Consider the following 21506-nt stretch of genomic DNA (forward strand, 5'->3'; position numbering starts at 1 on the left):
TGAATCTGTGTCTTATCCAGTTCCACTGTCCTAAACCCCCTCTCTCCATTTCATCTAGAACTTGGCAGCTGCATAAAGAAAGTAAGTCTGTATTAAACAAATACTTGAATTTATCTCCGTGAACCCCATTCACTGATGGTATTGGCCTCTGGTAATATCTTTAGTGGGAGGCCCAAAACAAATGAGCTGTCAGAAGTCACTTAGCACGTCCGCTGATGCGCTTTGGAGTCGATTCGAATAACACACGATCGCTTTGTTTGTCTGACGGTCAATCAGAGGGCTTGTGTGTGAACGTTGACGACGGGTCTAAAGAATGCGATCGGTTCTTGTTTAAAGCTAATCTCAACAAATGAGTTCATGAATTGATTTTATGTGCATTAAGTCATTTGGCTCTTGGATGCTCAAAATGGCCTTTCTGTGCTTGGCAAAGCCACTTTTTAGTGGGTTCAGGTTTTATGGAGAAATTGCCTCATGTCTGCCTTTTAGGGATAACGGAATTCTCCAAACGTTTGTTCATTTTGCCCGAGGAGGCTGCCTGCTGTTGCTGATTTACTTTAATAAACACTAATAATGTAGACACATATCCTCTCCAGGGTCAGCGAATGGTCGTGAGCATTTACAAGCGAGTCGGGTTATCATAAAGAGGGTCTGTATTGTTAAGCAGCACTCAACATTTTTCCTCACTGTACGGGAGGAAACACAGCATTTATTGAGTCTACTGGGAGGAAGTCAAACAAACAGATGATGGTCAGTTTACAACTGCGAACAGACAAAACATTTACCAGTAATTGAGTCCATCCAGAAAGAGGTTTGGGGGAGGATGGCCGTTTCATAAAACCATCCTTAATTTAACAACATTTAGATCTAATTTTGTGTGTGAATATGGCCTGGCATTACACTAACGAAGACCTTGAAGAGCGCTACATGTTGTCTAAACAGCCACTTGAACAGTCGCTGAATTAGCACCTACCCCCTTAAGTCTCTAAACAAATGTAAGGACTCTTGGCTCCAGAGTAAATCATTATGGTTACATAAGTGAATGTGTCTTCACTGTGTGTCTCTTAGATGATTGGGGCTATGTAACGTTTGACAGACTAACAGAGTTTTAATCTTGCAATAAGAAGCTAATAGGTCAATGTCTTCATGTTGTTATAGGTGGTGATTGAGCCAGACAAACCTCAGGTGTAACAGATCTTTGGTTTGGATCACATCTTCATGCATTCAGGAAATCACATCTCAATGAAAACACCACCAAGATAACAAATGGTCAGATGTAAAATGGTAATTTTATGATGACTTTGAAGCACTGAAATTGCTTATATTACACAATATCACCATTATTAACCTAAAGGCACAGCAGAATGACAAAGCTCAGATGTGGTTTGGATGTCTTTTTTTGTTGTGTTACACACAGTTTGTTTCTGAAACCTGAACATAGGGAATAGACACACAGTATAGAGGCATCAAGGCACATCCAAATTCATTGTTATCATCACATCTTGCCTAATAAGACCTTTTTCCACCTGTTTTTTTCCATTTTTCCAGTATTATTCCATTTTTTTATCAACAATAATTATTGTAAATATTTGATTGGCTACTGACACACAGTTTGTTTCTGAAACCTGAACATAGGGAATAGACACACAGTATAGAGGCATCAAGGCACATCCAAATTCATTGTTATCATCACATCTTGCCTAATAAGACACCTTTTTCCACCTGTTTTTTTTCCATTTTTCCAGTATTATTCCATTTTTTTTATCAACAATAATTATTGTAAATATTTGATTGGCTACTGAATTTGTTTTAGATCATTAGCCACAAAGTTATGCTGACTTGGAAGCCTGTTTGAACCCGTTTCATGTGGTAGTATGGTCATACACAAATGTTAGGTCATTGACTGAATAGTACATTGACTTTATTCTCTTTCAGACACAAACATAAACAAAAGGTCTCGATATGTAGGACAAGCAGCACAATATTTATTTTATCATCGACTCTGTTGTCTTATTAGTAATTTGAGTTAGAGACTGACTGACATAAGCTTGCGTGCACTCACTTAGCACTCAGATACCCACTCTGGTACACTTTGAATGGTCTATGTAGAAAGAGCATGACTTCATTCACCCAGAGGTGCTACAGAGAAGAATAGCTTGACACACAAAACCAGCTTCCGAGCTTAAGCTGGGAACTGATGTCAACTTCTTATTAATGCTGTGAATCACACAATACTAGTCAAAGATTAACTTCCTATTTAATCATCCTTCCGGTTTCTTATACATTAAATTGTTCACATGCTACATCATGCTCAGGGATAAAGCCCTAACTACAAGCAACAAAAGTAAGCAATGACCTAATGTGGATATTTACACATGCTCTCTGCATACGTTGAAGCTGTAGTGTTTAAGCACATGACCACTGGTGGCCATCTTGGCATCACCAAGATTACTGTCGTTCTATGTAGGCAACAGGCATAGAAGTACAGGCAGCTACATGAAAGTACGAATGCATGAATGAATGCATGAATGAATGAATGCAAGAATGCATGCAAGAATGCATGAATGAATGAAATGGTAAGTTAAAAAATACAAAACACACACACGCACGTATTCCTATCATTATGGGGACATTCTATAGATGTAATAGATTTTAGGTAACACTTTACAATAAGGTGTCATTTGTTAACATTAGTTAATGTGTTAACTAATATGAACAAACAATGAACAATACATTTATTACAGTATTTATTCATCTTTGTTAATGTTAGTTAATAAAAATACAGTTGTTCATTGTTAGTTCACAGTGCATTAACTAACGTTAAACACAACTTGTGATTTTAACAATGCATTAGTAAATGCTGAAATTAACATTAACTAAGATTAATAAATGCTGTAGAAGTATTGTTCAAACTTAGTTCATGTTAATGCAGTTAACTAATGCTAACTAATGAACCTTATTGTAAAGTGTTACCAGTTTTTATACTGTACAAACTGTATTTTCTGTCCCCTTACTTTAACCCTACCCATCACACAAGGCTTTCTGCATTTTTAGATTTTCAAAAAACTCATGGAAACTTTGGAAGCCAAAAAAGGTCCCCATAAGGTCAAAATTTACTGGTACTATCCCGGTTGGGGTCACATTTGGTCCCCATTACGTAGGGAATACCAGGTAGACACAGACACACACATGCATACAACATATCTCTGGTCATTCTGGCTTCCAGGCCATGAAGCAATATGGAATGTATAACGTCTCTGGTGTCAGTAAGACTTCAACTTGTCTCAACCTTCTGTATTCCAAAACTGCAAAATGCGCCATTCCTGTCAATCATACAACCAACGTTGTCCAAGACAGAGATGGGTCAAATAGGGTCAACACGTTTACTTGCTAAAGTGATCAAATCGAGATTCCTATCATTTGAATGGTATTTGAAATAGTTATTCCCAAATATCACTTACTGCATAAATTTGGATATTTGTTTACAGGCTATGATGCTGTAAAATGTATAACATTTTCAGTTTATGCAAGAGGATCTATTCCTGACAGGAGTTACGGCCAAACTATGAGTCAGTTCTGTCAGTGAGGCGGACACCGTTCCAGGAAATCTCCCATTTTCAGTTCTCCCTTTTCATGGGTGATTGCAACATATTACATTTCCATTATTATTAATGGTTTAGTTATGTATAAAATTACATTTAGTAGACCCTTATGCTGGTCTTTCATGCTGCACCAAATGGTTTATATATTTTAATGATTTTATATACACACACAACATATAGCTACACAGTTATTTCATCGTTTAACTGTATTGATCTCTGTTTGTTCTCTTGTGTTGTAGAAACCACATTTAATTATCTAAAATTACTGTTGCTTATTGTATTGTTGTGCATTGTCGTTAAATCTCAGGACCACACCTACTGTACTCTCAACTTATGAAACAATTACATAAAGAACAGAGCAGTCTTAAAGTAAATGTGTGTATATTAGCTTGCTAATACACCAACTGACGTAGCACAATTACTTAAGCATTAATGACAGTGTAGGAAGATACTAGATTTTGTCAAATGTATGAAACTGCAAAAACTGCTGATGTACTTTGTAGGTGTGACATTTGTGATTACCCATTTTATTTTTGAAAACTTTCTTTGGTCACACTTTATTTTAAGGTCCAATTCTCGCCATTAACAAACCATTAACTACATTTTTTCCCTTAATAAACTCCTAATTTGCTGCTTATTAATATTAGTAAGGTAGTTTAAGCTTAGGTATTGGGTAGGATTAGGGATGTAGAATATGGTCATGCAGAATATGTGCTTTATAATTACTAATAAACAGTCAATTTATGCAAATAAGCAACTAGTTAATAGTGAGAATAGTGAGGTACTAAAGGGTTACCCTTTCTTTTAGATATTCATGATTGATCATCATAATATTTGCATAATGAGTTCTGATGGTTTTTTTCCCACATTTATTTTCATAAATGCAAATTATGAGTAATTGTTTTCTTTCAGAAAGAATTACATTAGAAAGGTGACAGATAGTGTTCAGAACATGAACACACACAACATTAAAAAAAATACGCATTATAGGACTATTATAGGACCAAATAAAACCAGTAATAGATATTCTCTCCACTCAAATAAATACTGTGTAAGATAACATTAAATAAAACTTGCTAATGTAACTTATAATTTTAGCCTTTTGTTTTCCTTCAGGTAAAATCAGCAAATATGTGCATGTTTTGAGTAAATTTAGTAGCATGACATCACTTGGTACACTTTGAGGAAAGATTTTGATTTGGTAATACTTTCATCACACACTATTGCACAAAACACAGTGTTCTGCAGCTTCAGTCGAGTGAATTATGTGTTTTATTACAAAAGCAACCAGATCCTGCTGTACTTTCATTTCCTCCTCAAATACCCGATGGCTTAGAAAAAAGTTTAAAGATGCGGCTTGAATTTTGGGCTTGACCTTTGGTCTAACGTTGTGTTTTCATCCACCATCAGTTATACAGTCACAAGGATAAAGCCTTCTATGTCTGTACACAAACACTCAGCGTTGCATCTGGAATAACAAAATGTGCACGTAGCCCTCGTCTTACACACACTATCTCCCTCGATGTTACCTTTGCCTTATGTAACATACTACATAGATTTTGACTGCATCTGGTAGCGATTCCACAGGCTTGCGAGACTTTGTGTAGAGCCTTATCTTTTGGTAAGAATCACATAAACACACACTCATTGCAGAAAAACAAAATGCGGCCACTACTGTGCTGTATTTTCTATTGGTCTTCACTGCTACCTGTGACCCAGAGACTTGTGGGTAGCTTAACATTAAACTTTCCAACTCTTCACAACTATAAATTCAATTCTCTATATCACTTTGAATCAGTCTAATGATTTGCTCTGTTGACCTGAACCACAACAGGTCATAACGTTTGGTCATGTTCAACTCAAAATTAACCAAAACCTGTTGTTACATGTACTTAAAATCAGTTTAGAAATACTTTTTGTTCATGTGACAGAAGCAGAAACCTTCAGAAAATTGAAGAGGGATATAGGAATATATCTCAAATAATACAAACACAACATGGTTACACTTTATTTTAAGGTGTCCTTGTTACAGTGTAATAATACATTTAAGTACTCAGTAATATTAATTAACTACTATATGGTTAGAGTTAGGATTAGGGTTTGGTTTAGGGTTATTTGATGTAATTATGCATAAGTTATTGTTATTATAATAGTAAGTACATGTAAAATGTGTAACAAGGCACCTTAAAATAGCGTTAGCCACAACATATACACAAGCTTTTAATATTAGAAATGATATGCATTTAATAATTACATGCATCATGAAATGTTGCAATCAATGGAAGTACAACAAAATGTGTAAAAGCCACAAAATGTTTTTATGCATTCATTTAAAATAATAATAAAAACTGACATGAAATGCCCAAATGTGCTGAGAACAAATAATTTAAAAATATTTTTAAAACACTATAGCAAGTTACATTTTTAATGCAACATTTCACGATGCATTTCATCATATCACAAAATGTCTTGAAAATGACAAAAATACATGTTTTTCAATTTCATTTTACACAAATAGATTGTGTCTGTCTTCATTATGCTCATGCAATGTCTTTTTCATCATTACTTTTCTCCATTATATTCCTCCCAAAGTTCATTCAGATGATAAAAAGTGAAGGTAGCCAAACAACAGAAAACCTTCTCACATGTGTATCTTTGTAGAAAGAGTTTGATGTGAACAGTTTGTGTCAGTTTTATGATTATGAAAGTGCTCATGCAGGGCTGATGGCATCAGCTTATAAAACAACAGACATTCGGCTCTTCTTAAATGCACTTCTGGCACAAAACGCACCATAAAACAGACCAAAGCTTTTAAACAGAGCAAAAAGATTCTACTGAAACCATGATCACTGCCAGACCATCCATTACAATTCCATAGAATTCCTCCCTAGAATCTAAAAATAGTCATTAACTATGCAATTTCTGGAGAAAATTGAGATAAAGTGCCATATTTAGAACAGAGATGTTGAGATTGGGGTTGTTTGGAGATGAGGGTGACTCAGGGACCGGGTGGAGTCGGACAGCGAGATCTATTGATTGAACCAGACCCAAATCAAACACACGCAGCACTGGGGGGGTCTGTTTTCCCTGTAAGAGAATCATTCTCTCTTCCTGTTGAAACAGATTTAGAGCTTTAAACTGTGATGAAGACCCCGCACTATTGTTCTCCTGTGACCTCAGCGTCCACCGACTCCAACCTGTCTGTTCTGTGGGCCCAGAGGGACTCCAAAATACAGGAAAATGAAGAGAATCTCGCCGTTTTACACAGTCAGGGAATATTTTCCAACTACGTAGACAGACAGCAACCTCAAAGGAATCTTTCCCTTTCACTCTCTTAGAAACGAATGGTTCTGAGGATCTGGTGTGTTACACAAGTGGTCTGGAGCCTCTTCCAGGCCAACACTCTCAATCTGTCTCATGGACAACATCAAAGAGAAAAGAATCAGTCCTGAAGCTCAAATTATGTGTTCCTGACGTGACCGCAGAACAAAGACAAGACTGAACAGATCTCAGCCATGTCATCAGGTGCTCATCTCTCTCTAAATGGGTTTGGCTGTAGTGTCTGTCTGTATTAGTCTGTCTTTCTATATATGTTCTTATCTCCATTTTCTCCTCCCTCTAAAAAACACCATGATGCATCCAGAGTATCTTCCAGCATCGTTCCATCCCAAAACATCTCATCTTTCCATCTCTTTCTAAATAAAATTACTAGGCAAGGCAAGGCAAGGCAAGTTTATTTGTATAGCACATTTCATACACAATGGTAATTCAAAGTGCTTTACACTATTGAAACTATCCTTATTATTTTAGACTTAATCAAACTCCCAACTAGCTTGACAGAGTGGAGAATCTGTTTGTCTGACCAATGGAAGAATGGAACTGAAATAATTTACTTTTGCAATGTTTCATTATAATACAAGTGGAAAAGAAATTACATGAATTTTATGTTCACTTTAAGTGTAAAATCTCTTTAGGTGTTCTTTGAGTAGTTTTATGTAGTGACAGATAAAATTAATCCATTTTATATTTGCATTTTGCCATTAACTAAATAATGCAAGTTCAAATAAACAAAACAAAACGAAACAAAAATAAAAATATCATTACCTAAAGCCAAGTACATTCTCAAAATGAATCCAGAATGCTAATATTGCATCCTGGACTGACACTTTAACTATGACAACTTTCCCAGAAACCTAAAACGTAAACCCAGGTGTTAAAACATGGATGTTTGGTCATTTGAAAAGCCAATTTAACAATTTCTCAAATAAAGGTGACCATAAAGCAGGGATTTCAAACTCCTGGAGGCCACTAGAAGTGGTGTTTTCATCTCGGGACAGTTGACCAGTCAAATGCAAGTGTTTTTACAACCACAATATTTATCAAGTAATAGCATATTTATAGTTATTCATGCATGAATGGACCTCAGAGTTTCGGGCTTGTATTTTCCTCATTCCTTGCATACTGCTCTGCACTTAGTGGATTAATGACACTTGAGATTGTGTTCCTTGAGAACAGTTTATTCCTTGTATCAGTGTCCAAATCACTACCTATATAGTGCATTTAGAATTCACTGAGTGAACATTGTCATCTAATTTGCCCACTGAGATGATGACTGTCAGATCAGAGTGACAATAATGTTACTTCCAAGAGTTAAAGGCCTAGTGTGTGATAAGATGATGCCATTTGATTTGTATTGCAAATCCAGCATCTTCCAAGAGAAAGTAAGTTTATGCTAAGCTGTCAGTTTGTGGGAAAGTGAGTGTTGTGTCTGTTTGAGGCTGTGGTCAGCAGTCAGTGAGCTGAACTGCAGAGTCATCTTCCGTGCTCTGAAATGTTTTAGCCTACAGCAGTGATTCTCAGATAAACCTCCCAACATGCATTGCTGGGAAGGCAGATAAGATTCATAATTCCGCTGTCCATGAATCAGTGACCACAGCAGAGCAAACTGGTGAAAGAACACAGAGACGGCCAAAGCAAATCAACAGAGACAGAACAAGAGTTATCAAACAGCGGAGGTCTGAGAGAGAGAGAGAGAGAGAGAGAGAGAGAGAGAGAGAGAGACATAGATGTACAATACATATGTGTACTATTTGTAAGCAGTCCAGCTGCAATTGCTTTGGCAATACAAATGTATAATTTTTGTCATGCCAATATAGCACTCTTAAATTGAATTAAAATTGAGAGAGCGAGAGAGAGAGAGAGAGAGGGGTAAAAAGAGGGCAAATCAATGCACAGTAAATTAAATAGTCAATAAAAATAATTAATATAGGCTACTGATGAACTCACATAACTTGTCAAGAACAAGCCTGGGTCATGTTTCACACACAAAAAATAAACAAATAAAAAATAAAATAAAATAAGCACAATTGATCTTAAATATTTCATTAGTATTACATTTTATTAGCTTTATTGTACAAATTAAAAGAAAAATCAATATTTCAATTTCAAAGTACTTATCTTGGTAGTATTTAGTATATGCTGCCTTTAAAATCTGCAATGTTTTTAATTTATGTAACAATGAATAATTGTAACAAATAATTGTTTTTTTAACTTCAAACTATTAATTCTGTCTTAAATTGTCCATAATATTTCTATAACCAAATTTACAGTTATATTTCATTACGTTCTGCTTACAATAGAAAACAAAAACAAAATGAAAAAATGGTTAAGAGTTTTTAAAATCTATGGTCTTAGTAATAGGTTTTATTTTCTTAAAACAAACATATACATACACACATATATATATATATAATAACTATATATGTGACCTCAGCATGTTTTTGTGACCTTAATATCAAAAGAACAATCATTCAATCATGTATGCATGAAGATGCTGACTTTCCATAACTGAATTAATGGTCTGATCAGTGAGTACAGCGTGTATGACACTATTTTGCACACTAGTGCTGCTATGCAGGGTTTGCGTGTGAAAGGTTTCCCTCACTGGAGTGCTGCCATTGCTCGAAGCACAGTTCTGCCTTATTCACCTGTTGAGTCAGCCAGTCACACACAACCTCCAATTTCACCTCACACTGCCACCAGACAAAAGACAAACAAAAAAACAGACAAAAAGAGAGTGAGCGAGTCACCACAAAAGAGAGCAAACGTTTAGAATAAGAGTGACAAGGTAGAGAGAACAGAAATCTGGATATAGTTAGCAGAATAATCACAGCATAACTCTTCAACATGGTTGCATAACGCCTTTAACGGTTCTCCTACCCGCACATGTGCCCCGGCCGTACAAACAGTTTGCCTAAACACTTCAGCATCTGTCCGCACAGTAGCACACTGCGAAGTGTAAACTACAGCAGAAGAGCCTGTTATCTAACCGCTCCTCAGAGCTCCTACAAACACAATGTCCTCCCGGCTCTCTGGCTCTACAATAACACGACTGAGACCTTCTCAACAACCTTCAGATGCAAACGCAGCAGCCAAAACAGTCTGCAAGGCCACAGTTTCCCATCTGTGCCGTTCTGGAGAAAAACATGTTTGTGAAGACCTTTAGCATGTCAATATGTCATATGAAAAACATTTTAAAGCTTATTATTAAGGGAGTAGTTCACAAAAATGACTACAGTGACATTTTTGTGCTCTCTGTCGTCACTCTTACTCTGAACACTCACTCTCTTTTGTCATTTACTCTGAAAATGTACTTTAAATTTTATTTATCTTATTTATTGAAGTTGTAAATATTAATTCAGTGTTTCTAACAGTGTTTGTTTGTTTATTGCCATTTTTATCTTTTAGAAGCATACAATGGTTTCATAATTCATGTTTGAGGGATTTATGTTATGAAATGTGCACAAACATGGAGGTTTCTTCAAGTAATGTGAACATAGCAGTCCTTGTTTAACTCAAATCAAAAAACACCATTTTACTGTCGTTTTATAATATTTATAAATATCCTGAATTTGATTCTTTTATATTCTCAGTGTTTTTTTCATTTCCTTTAAAAGCTTAAGTAATTTTGTGCCTTTATCATTTATTAGTTTTCTTTTATATATTTCTGCATGGTTTTATTTTTTACTTCAGTTTCAGTTGCAAGCACTTCTCATAAACTGAAATTAGAATTTTTTCCAGAACTGCAAAAAGTTTAAGAATTATATTTTAACTTTATTTCAGTTACCCAAAATGATTTTTACGACTTTTAGTTACGGATTATGAAATTTATACTTCAGAATTTTACATTTAATGTGTTACTTGCCGTTTTTATAATAATATCTGAAATTAGTCATTTCTGAGTGAAAATTGTTTCTAGACCATTTTTATTTTTATTTCAGTATGTGATATATTTAGTCAACAATCAACAATCACAGGACTTCACAGCAATTTATTCCTCTTTTGGCCAAACAATAAAATAAAAGATCTTTTTTTTTTTAGCTACACTGAAATATGGCCATTACATTTGATTACACTCTAGTATTATAACGGTCACATATCTACTGTTGGTTTTCTTCCAACAGGGTAAACACACACTCAGTTTTGACTCAAATTATGTAAGTTAGAGACAGCAACCGCCTGTTAACTGCTATTCTGTATCAAGTAATCTAGTATATAGGTGTTTTCCATCCATAACCATATGCCAGACACAAAACTGTTATTGTTTGATGGGTAAAATATTCAGAAATGCAGCAGATGATGGAGCCGCTCTCTCAAAACTCTTAAATTAGTGGGCCTTATTCGCCAAATATTCCTTTGTGGTAGATTTCGATTTATGAGTTAAAAAGGTCTGTGGTTAACGTTATTTGAAGAGATTGTCCAGCTGCTGTGTTTCTGATAAGACGCAAGATACTATATAAGGACTACTGAATCGACAAGCACAAATTCACATTTTCTGGAAGTTTTTTTTTTTTTTTTTTAGCAATCTGCCTTTTTTAGAAGCCCACATAGGTTTCATAATTCACTTTTGAGGGATTTATGTTGTGAAATGTTGACAAAACATGGATGTCAACTCAAAGTAATGTGAACCGCAGACCTTGTTTTACTCAAATCGAAAACCACCAATCTAAAGTGTTGTTTTAATATTATTTATATAGTTGTATAATATTATTAATAGCTTTTTTTGGAATTTTAAGAACTCGTTACATAACGCTTTTGACTCTCAAAGCATCTAATATGTTCAATTTTAATTTTAACATATTGGCTGTTTATTAGTACTTATAAAGCACAAATTCTGCATGACCATATTCTACATCCCTAATCCTACCCAATACCTAAACTTAACAACTACCTTACTAACTATTAATAAGCAGCAAATTAGGAGTTTGAGGCAAAAGTCGAAGTTAATGATTTGTTAATAGCGAAAATTGGATCTTAAAATAAAGTGTGACCAAAGGTTTTCGTAATTGTATGTGCTTTTGTCATTTTATTCATTTGTTTTTTAATATACCTATATAGCTTTATTTTTTTAATTTCAGTTTTAGTGATTATGGTACTTTTTTTGCAGTTAGTTGTCAATGCAACATTTCTAAAGTTTTTAACATTTACATTTTATTTCCATCAGTTCCATCACAACAGAAGTCCTCCTGGACAAAACTTGCAGTCAAACTCAACACAGCAGTGGCCGTAAAGGTGTATCCTAAAAGATATATTCCCACCTGTAAGGTTAGCCAGATGTAATTTCATCCGAAGGGACTTTTGGCCTGCATGCGTGCAAAGAGGTCTTTGCTCCCCTTTGCAGAGAATAGACCCGGGGATGCTGTGACCTGATTTCTCTGCTCTCAGTTTCAAGTGCGATTGCTCAACTTCAAGTCTGTTTGTGCGCCAAAGCAACCTCGATGTCTTCACAATGCAACATCTGCAAGATCTCACAAACACCTTGTAAACAACCTTATTCTGTCAACACAGCTTTGTGGGGATCTGATCATTTCACTCAAGAAATTCAGATGAAAGAAGGCCGCACCTGAAGTTAAAAGACAATTTTGGAGAAATATACCATGAGACCATGAAATCAAAATACATTCGGTGAAACGTGAGTTACAAAGAAGTTGTGCTGTTTAAAAAAAAAAAAAAAAAAAAAAAAAAAAAAAGGGCCAAACGGGACTCTTATCATGTGAAAGGTTGCATTTTCAATTGCAACTCTTTATTTTTATGGTTCCACTTGTCATGGGTTTGATTCAGGGATCACTAGTGAAACATGTACGCATTAAATGCACTCCATGTTGTTTTAGATAAACATGTCTGCTAAATGCTTGAATGTAGGTGACCCAAGAACTCTAGTGTTGAACTGGAGGCTTGCACAAGGCTCTTAACCCCATTTTGAGTTGGAAAACTAGCTGTAAACAGCATATGGAACTTATGATAAACCAAACAGACCTACTTCAGATAACACACTCGGTCTCTCTTTCTGTTGCTTTTCCTCACACACTGAAGTAAACACACTGAACAATGCATCAGTCTTTGACTTATCAGAGTTTCAGTATCTCAAGCTTAAACAGACACACAAACAATGAGCCTCCCACTGTCCTTGATGGGTGCAACACTTTGCCCTGCGCTGGTGGAATAAAAACAATAACAGTGTTGCCATGGAGACCAAACCAACAATTCCATCCTTCATGACTCCTTCGAATTTTTTAAATGTCCCTGCATTACTAATTCATTGCAAGACCTCGCTGCAGGTACTGATAAGATGATAAATGTGCAACAAAAGGATATTTAAAGACTCATCCCTAGATACCAGAATTATGTTTTCTCATTTCAGTAGATTATGTTAAGGCCAAAAGAAATGACTTTTTAAAACTTTAAAACTCTATGCTCTCTGTGGCACAATGGCTATTAGAGGCCTCTTTAAGTAGAACAAAAGTAAATTTAACCTCTTTGAATTCAAACTATCATTCGCCTTAATTTGATTTCAGTCCATATTTCCATTCATGTGGTTTTTAAATCCTGAACAACTTGAATATTAATTAGAATATGAACTCGCCTTCTTATTCATAGCAGGCTATTAAACTGAATATTGGTATCAGTTTTGTTAGTTACCTACAATTAACAACAGTTTATTAATTTAAAAAGCTGAAATAAAATATAAAATGTTACATGAACATTAGAAATGTTGTCTTAGAAAAATGAGAAAACTAGAAAAGTATGTACTTAAATTACTGAATTAAAAATAAAAACTGAATAGAAAAACGAAAGCACAAAATTATTAAAATGGCAACTAAAAATATAAAACAAAGCTAATTCAAAATATTAACAAATAGCATAATAGTATTTAGATGATAATAAAATAACCCTGATTGGTATATTATTATTATTATATCTTCATTTTAACACACATTGCATGGCAGACCAAATAAAGCGTAATTTCTTATAAAAATGTGTGTTTTGAGTTAAAATGTTAAAATATGCTCCTCATTCTGTTATCTCTATAGAGTGGGCTAATCAATATACTCAAACTGCTTAAAAGGGGTTTGAGTTATTTTCAATGTTCACTTATGAGTCACTTATAATCTTTCTCTTCTTCGGCTTGCTCCCTTTCTTATCAGGGGTCTTATGAGTAACTTATGTCATGTGAGAATGAAAAAATAACCCCTTGAAATGACCAGTCAGCAACATGTTTAACCCCAGGTCATTCCAGGTGGATGTTTATTTGTAATTAGTCATTTAAATGGATACTGTTGTCTATGTTAATTTGCTCCTGTGAACCCGATTCTTAAACTGCATCAGTATCTCATTCATTAGCATTTAAGTCTGACAGAATATGTAAAGGGAAACCCTGCCAAAATATTAACAAATAGCATAATAGTATTTAGATGATAATAAAATAACCCTGATTGGTATATTATTATTATTATTATTATTATATCTTCATTTTAACACGCATTGCATGGCAGACCAAATAAAGCGTAATTTGTTATAAAAATGTGTGTTTTGAGTTAAAATGTTAAAATATGCTCCTCATTCTGTTATCTCTATAGAGTGGGCTAATCAATATACTCAAACTGCTTAAAAGGGGTTTGAGTTATTTTCAATGTTCACTTATGAGTCACTTATAATCTTTCTCTTCTTCGGCTTGCTCCCTTTCTTATCAGGGGTCTTATGAGTAACTTATGTCATGTGAGAATGAAAAAATAACCCCTTGAAATGACCAGTCAGCAACATGTTTAACCCCAGGTCATTCCAGGTGGATGTTTATTTGTAATTAGTCATTTAAATGGATACTGTTGTCTATGTTAATTTGCTCCTGTGAACCCGATTCTTAAACTGCATCAGTATCTCATTCATTAGCATTTAAGTCTGACAGAATATGTAAAGGGAAACCCTGCCACTTTCTGCTTGACTTCATAAAACTGGTTCAGCAAGACAGCAGTTTCTCTGCTAGCATCCTGGGTGTGGAAGTACATACAAAAACTTGACAAAAATAAACAATTTTTCATCTTTTTATCTTACAAGCATACCATCTCCTTTAGCTAAAAACAATGAGACCGCAAGGCTTAAGTAACACAAACAATCAGGCAGTTAAGCACAGATAATTATCATTATTACTACACCAGAAGGCGGAATAAATGTAGTTTTAAAGATCAGTCTCAACAATCAGGCAGTCAGGTGCAGATCACTATCATTACTATCACAATGGAGGGATGAGTAATCGAGATTTTAAGATCTAGGCGATAGAGAGCACTGTATTCCCCGTTACGGGGGAGTTTTAACAGCTCAAGTCATTCACACACATGTCTGGATCCAGCTGCTACAGTAACAGCTGGTGAGTGCATTACTGCCATCACAGACACAACAAGCCTCTCAGAGCGAGGAGCACAGGAAGCCCTTGATTAAAACACTTCCTGTCTCGCAGCCTGGAGCATGAGGGAGCATTGTGGCATTTGCGGTGTCGTTTTTTCTTGTAGTGAGAGAGTATATCGGCAGATTAACTTCCTGATGTAGTTTATTAGAGCAATATGAAACCAGTTCTGCTTAGGCTACATAGAAGCAATGATGTAGAAACACTGCAGGGCTGGAAGAGCCAGGGAACAGCATAAAAGGACTCAAATATCAGGCTTTTAAACTTAGTTCACAGAGCAGGGTTATTATATGAAAACTAAGAGGAATATTACTAGTAAAAATAAATTTAAAAAAATTAAAAATAAAATAAACTCATCACATGGCAGAATAATCAGAGTCATGTCAGAAAGCACGTCTCATATTTTTATGAAGCGAGATGCCAGTAAGTTTATTCATACTGATAACAGAGATGTCAGTGCATCACATTACTATGAGTGTACAGGCAGACAGAGTCAATTTACATTTTCTGAAAATTAAACTGCTATTGTGTGTCTGGGGTCTGACTGTTATGCAGCTTTGGTTCTGCATGAAAAAATGAGGAAATTTCATGTCAATTTAAACTTTGTCATTATGACAGTAAGAGTCCAATTTTTTTATTGGTCATGCAAGAAAGTCTACAAGCAGAAGATGGGTTACACTTTATTTCGATAGTCCACTTTCTAGAAGACATTCTACTAACTTCGCAACTACATGTCAACTAACTATCATTAGCTCTATAACTATCACAATCATCATTTGATACAATGCACTTATTGCGTACTTACCTGATTTTACATTGTACTTATATTTAAAAAGCCATGCATGCAATTACATCTGTAATTGATTTCTGTAATTACATTTATAATTAAACTGTTGACCCAAACCCACCCTTAAACCTACCCATACCACCAAACCTGTCCCTAACCTTACTTGTATCCCACCTCAGTAGCAGCAGAAGTGTTTTGCAATACAATACGAACACCATAAGTACATTGTACTTATTTTTGATGTAAGTACATAGTTAAGGCGCCCTAATATAAAGTGAGACCGGAGCATTAGTAGACTGTTAAGTGGTTGGGTTAGGGTTAGTAGAATATATTGTATTGGCAAGTATTCGCAAGGTTATTTAGTAGAACGTTTGTTGTGGAGCCATCAAAATAGTGTATTTTCCAAAAATCATAAACAGTGTATCATCTTCTGGTAACAGACACAGCTTCCTTCTTTTTAGATTTACAGGTAAACTCTGGCCATGTCCTATTGGTTCCTCAATTTATACTATGAATTAAAACTAACATATGTGACCCTGGACCACAAAACCAGTCATAAGGGTCAACTTTTTCGAAATTGAGATTTATACATCATCTGAAAGCTGAATAAATAAGCTTTCCATTGATGTATGGTCTGTTAGGATATTTAGCCGAGATACAACAATTTGAAAATCTGGAATCTGAGGGTGCAAAAAAATCTAAATAGAGAAAATCGCCTTTAAAGTTGTCCAAATGAAGTTCTTAGCAATGCATATTACTAATCAAAAATTAAGTTTTAATATATTTACAGTAGGAAATTTACTAAATATATCATGGAACATGATCTTTACTTAATAACCTAATGATTTTTGGCATAAAAGAAAAATCAATAATTTTTGACCCATACAATGTATTTTTGGCTATTGCTACAAATATACCCCAGCGACTTAAGACTGGTTATGTGGTCCAGGGTCACATATGTCCATAAAATAAAAAATAAAAATGTAAATAATAAATGAATAAATAACTTGAAAACCTACTGAAATTTTGCATTAAAAAAGTACATTTGAAAACGCTAAACTATAATAACCTTGGTGCAAACATAGTGTTTAACATTAAAGAATCATTGTAAATTTATGTGGAAAAAGCTGTGGGAGTTTAAAAGCGGGAATACACTGAATTGTATTTCACAACGGGAATCTAAGAGGCGCCTGAAACCATATAAATGTCACATCATAATGTGGTGTTCTAGGCGTTGAACTGTGGCCAACATCGTCTTTGTCTTCTTGACTGTACAACGAGCAGAACGTCTGGGGAGTCTCGGTCTACTTTTATAGTTGTCTGTTTTACGTTTTGAGTCACTGTCAGATCGGCAACAGATGTTCTCGCAGCAAAAGTGACTCAATCTATATCATAATGTCTGCCAGGCAGGAAACTTCTGTCATCGCTTTTTTAAACAGAGGAATCGCTGGTGTGATCAACTAAATGATTCTTCCCCGTCACTCTCTCTATCCTTTCGCCGTCTCACAACATTGTGTCTCACTAGATAACATCATGGATAAACGATATTAACATATTTGGGCACTTAAAATGAAGTTTCATATTGTTCAATGTTTTACTTTATCTTGGGTAGTCAAGATCTAAGTCAGACTGTACATCTGTAAACTCTGGGTTAATATTCTTATTTGCATATTTGTAACACTTATTGGACGATATATACACAACTGTGATTAGAATATATTGGAATATTGATTGTAATATATGCAACTGTTTGTTGCATATATGTGGCTGTTTTAAGTCTACTGAAATGCGCAAAAACAAACATTTCCATGTCAGACACTGAAACCAAGTTGCATGAGGAAGTTTCTGTGACTGTACCAATCTCATAAATATTTAATGAGGTGAGCACTGAGGCTATTCTGATTGGTTGTCCAACCTCTTTTCAAAATCTGCTGTTTTAAAAGACCTAAGGTTACGTGTACTGACAAAAACCCTACAGAGACAAAAGCCAGTCAATTCATTGTAAGCCTCAATATTGACAATACATGTTTATGCTATTTGAGGGAATGCCTTGTTTTTTGGAACCGGACTGCCCGGTCATTGCTTGTTATTACTTATCAGTGCTTTCCAGGACTCAAACACTGTTAAATAACAGATCTAACCCTGCAGGAACAAAACTCAGTGTACCATCTATCAATACACCACAGTGACAGAGAAAGAAACAACGTTATTGATGAATTGAAATGGTCTCATATTGCATGAGGGCACATTGGTATATTTAGACACGCATTACGTGATCATGTCTGGATTTGCGCTAGGTTGCAGTGCCATAGGCTTAATTCTAGCCATGCAGTACAGCTGTTCCAGTTAAGTATGTCATCGTAGGTGAACCAGAAATATACTAGTCCTTATCCAATCCCAGCTCCCCATGAACCACATTTGGCATGTATATCTGAACAAGGAATCTACCAGAAAAACGAACCCAGCGAATGGATCTTTTATATTTAGATTCTCTCCATAACACGCGGGTGAATGTGTGCTTTATCTTTTTTTACAGTTTCGCTGTCATGACATTATAGGTTGTTCTCGGCCGGTCCGGTCACCCGACAGAATGCGCCAATGGGTTTTCTCTCCAACTTTGTATGCCGTTCTCTCTATTTACTATCACTTAATCTTTCTGCTGTCTGGCAAACAACAATGAGTCATTTTTGTTTATTTTAGCAGATACTGCTGGGGCCGGCAGACCTGTGAAGTGCTTTGTTCAAGGTTTAGCCCTCATCATTGAGTGTTCAAAAAGATATAGCAAACAATAGGGCTAGTGAGAAAATACAGTTGTGTCAATTCTAATCGAAAAGACAAAATGTTTGATAGCGAATTTATCTTTTGAGCATGATGGTCAGATAAGACACTTACTGTATATATACAAAAGTTTACTGTTTTCCTACCTGCTTCTCCTGTTTGGAGTATAAACCAGATTTACAAGACTGAAGCACCTAGCATTAGTCAAAGTTTGTGGTTTGCATTTGCTTTATCTGTTTTACTTTCATACAACTCACTGGAGTTTCCAGGTGAAATAAACACTAGTGGCTGTAAAATTTCTATTAATTTTCCTACAAATCAATAAAGGGGAAGATTATCAATTAATGTAGACTTATTTTCACGTGGTTCCTTGAACAATACTATGCTATGATTTGTAAACTAATACATTCTGACATATCCAGCTCCATATGTCTGCCTTTTCTAATATTGTAAACTTGCTCAGTAGCTCACCTGGTACAGTATTGCATTGGTGCTCGGGTACGATAAATCATGATACAAGAGCTCAAAGACTTATAGAAGCAAGCTAAAATGACACGGTTGCTTCATCAATGTGTTTTTTATTTCACATATGCTTTTGTTAGCACTACCAGGTTTCGGGTCAGATTCACATTAATGTGCTTCAATAAAACTGAACACATTTTTAACGTCACTCACTGGACATTTCAGTTTGAAAGTGTTGTGAAATGTGAAAGCAGCAACAATATTTTTTTATGGATATGTCACCAGAAATTTTGCCATAGGTTGCCTAGCATCTAGCATTGAGCTTGCTCTTAGCTTTAGCAGAAACATGGTTCCCTGGTCATGTGCTGTGAAATTGTATATGCTTAAAGAGAAAGTGTATAATTTTTGCACCACTAGTGCAAATTGCACTATTATCAAAAATTTCTTTGCTGTTAAATTATTGGTATATCATTTTAATGTCACATCCCTGTGAGGAACCTTCATTTTAAACTAACACTGCAAGATCCAATAACTACAATGAACTTCTTTTTACCAATACCTGCACGACATCCAGCCAGCATGAAGCAATAGCCAGTGTAAATAAACCCAAAGCTATATTGAATCAAAACATCAGATGTTTTTTGTCTGAAATGTTTTACGTTGCATTATGTAACTGTACTAAAAGGTATACACAAATAAGAGGATTACCCTTGTTTACACAGAATTTGACAGACCTGAACATGAAATGTAAGACAACTTAATTGCTGTGTGTTGTTAGCTCAGGTGAAAGGAAGTGGACAAATAGACAAGGACAAAGCAAAGCAGACAGCCTGATCTTCTTCCACATTTCATGTTCAGCTTGATTATTGAGTGGTGATTAGATATAAAGAACATGGAGGAAGGGAACAGGGTAGCCCAACAGTTTGTTACATCCTGTTCATTACCACAGGACAGAAGTGATAAGGTCAGCATTGCGAAGTAACTAACTACAGTTACCAAAGCTACTAACTTAACATTTTCAACAGCTCATCAGTTTATTAATAGTCTTCAAAAAAAGTGCATCTTTTCCAGTTAATAAATAACCTCTGCTAAAACATCATATCTTCAACTCATTGAAAAGTCAGATTCATTTTAATACATAAGATTGTAAAAAAAAAAAAAAAAAAAAAAAGCCACAAAAATTTATTTTTCTCAAATCACAAAATATGCTTTTCATCACTACAACTAATTTATAGTTGTTTTGTGCAAATTTATCTGTGGAAGAATAAATGCTGTTACTTATTGGAATTTGACATAACTGTTTTAAAAGTTGCAAATTCTATCTAAAAGTGATACATTTTAAAGTGTATTGCTTCTTTTCAAAGTAGTTAGCTACATTGTGTTAGTTTTTCAAGAGTTGAAAAAGTAGCTTGGCAAGCTGAAGTAGCTTCCCCCACTAAACTGTGGTTTACAGCAAATGCATGCTTACATTTGTCTACTTTTTGTACACACACACACACACACACACACACACACACAGGCACATAATCACACTAAAACCCCTCCAGTTCCCAGGAGAGGTCTTGGGAAACACACATGCTCAAACACACAAAGCAATCATTTACATTTATCGAAATCTCCCATGCAAACCGATTGTATTTGCGGTGGGACAGGACTTCCCTAGCAGCGCTCACATCACACGTGTCTTTCTGTCACATGTGTCACGCGCTTAGACACACTGCAGTTACATGGATCAAGGCTTATGTTTGGCCCGGTCACCACTACCATCAGTAACCCAATACCGCTGCTGGTCTGCAAATGGAAAACACACATGCCAGTCTTCTGAATGTTTGCCTTTCATCTTTTGTGTGTGTGTTTGACGGGATGTTATTCGTTCAGTTTGTGTACAAAGGTTTTTATTTCATATTAGACTTGCATGCTTAAAATATCGCTTAATTGTAAATAAATCTGCACACTTATGGTTTTCATGCAAATTTTACACATACTGTTTTTGTATGTATGTTTAAAGCCTGTTAGAGACTCATGCCATCTTCACAAAGAATGAAAATGAATCGCTAAGAGAAAAGAAAACCTAATACCCACTGAGGTATGGCTTCAAACCACTGGATCACATTCACGCACACACACCAAAAGGGTTTAATCC

The sequence above is a fragment of the Sinocyclocheilus rhinocerous genome, unplaced genomic scaffold, assembly GCF_001515625.1.
Source record: "Sinocyclocheilus rhinocerous isolate Xijiao unplaced genomic scaffold, SAMN03320098_v1.1 scaffold772, whole genome shotgun sequence".
NCBI lineage: Eukaryota > Metazoa > Chordata > Actinopteri > Cypriniformes > Cyprinidae > Sinocyclocheilus > Sinocyclocheilus rhinocerous.